Source organism: Mandrillus leucophaeus, unplaced genomic scaffold, assembly GCF_000951045.1.
Source record: "Mandrillus leucophaeus isolate KB7577 unplaced genomic scaffold, Mleu.le_1.0 Scaffold39, whole genome shotgun sequence".
Classification (NCBI taxonomy): Eukaryota; Metazoa; Chordata; class Mammalia; order Primates; family Cercopithecidae; genus Mandrillus; species Mandrillus leucophaeus.
The window spans coordinates 5574753-5576204 of NW_012104142.1; positions in this window are offsets into that span (position 1 = coordinate 5574753).

The following is a 1452-nucleotide window of genomic DNA, read 5'->3' on the forward strand; positions in this document are numbered from 1 at the left end:
CTCGGCCTCCCAAAGTGCTGGGATTACAGGCTTGAGCCACCGCGCCCGGCCGGTATTGTATATTTCAAAATAGCTAAAACAGGATTTTAAACGTTATCGCCGTAAAGAAATAATATTTGAGGTGAGGTGATAGTATGCTAATTAGGCTGACATAATCATTCTACAACATATGCATTATTGAAATATGACATTGTACCCCATAAATATATATATTTATTTTTTGTCAATTAAAAATAAAGCTACAAGGCCAGGTGGCTCATGCCTGTATATAGGGTCCAGCCCTATGGGTCTTAGCGGGTGTTCTCCCCATGTGCGGAGACAAGAGATTGTAATAAATAAAGACGCAAGAAAAAGAGATAAAGAGAAAGCAGCTGGGCCCAGAGGACCACTACCATCCAGACGTGGAGACTGGTAGCGGCCCCGAATGGCTGGGCTCGCTGATATTTATTGCATACAAGATAAGGGGACAGGGTGAGGAGGGTGAATCTTCTAAGTGATTGACAAGGTGAAGCAAGTCACATGATCACAGGATATGGGGCCCTTCCCTTTTAGGTAGCTGAAGCAGAGAGAGAAGGCAGCATACGTCAGCATTTTCTTCTCTGCACTTGTAAGAAAAATCAAGACTTTAAGATTTTCACTATTTCTTCTACCGCTATCTACTATGAACTTCAAAGAGGAACCAGGAGTACGGGAGGAGCATGAAAGTGGACAAGGAGTGTGACCACTGAAGCACAGCACCATAGGGAGCGGTTTAGGCCTCCAGATGACTGCAGGCAGGCCTAGATAATATCCAGCCTTCCACATGAAGCTGGTGGAGCAGAGTGTCCCCTGACTCCTCTAAGGAAAGGAGACTCCCTTTCGCCGTCTGCTAAGTAACGGGTGCCTTCTCAGACACTGGCGTTAGCACTTGACCAAGGAGCCCTCAAGCAGCCCTTATGCGGGCGTGGCAGAAGGCTCACCTCTTGCTTTCTAGGTCACTTCTCACAATGTCCCTTCAGCACCTGACCCTATACCCGCTGGTTATTCCTAGGTTATATAAGTAATGCAACAAAGAGTAACATTAAAAGCTAATTATTAATAATGTTTATAATAATGATTGATAATTGTCCATGATCATCTCTATATCTAATTTATATTATGACTATTCTTATTCTAACTATTTTCTTTATTATACTGAAACAGTTTGTGCCTTCAATCTCCTGCCTTGGCACCTAGGTAATCTTTCGCCCACACCTGTAATCCCAGCACTTTGGGCAGAAAAGGTGGGCAGATCACCTGAGGTCAGGAGTTTGAGATCAACATGATGAAACCCCACCTCTACTAAAAATACAAAAATTTGTTTGGCGTGGTGGTGGGCACCTGTAGTCCCAGCTACTTGGGAGGCGGAGGCAGGAGAATCGCTTGAACCGGGAGGTGGAGGTTGCAGTGAGCCGAGATTGTGCCGTTGCACCA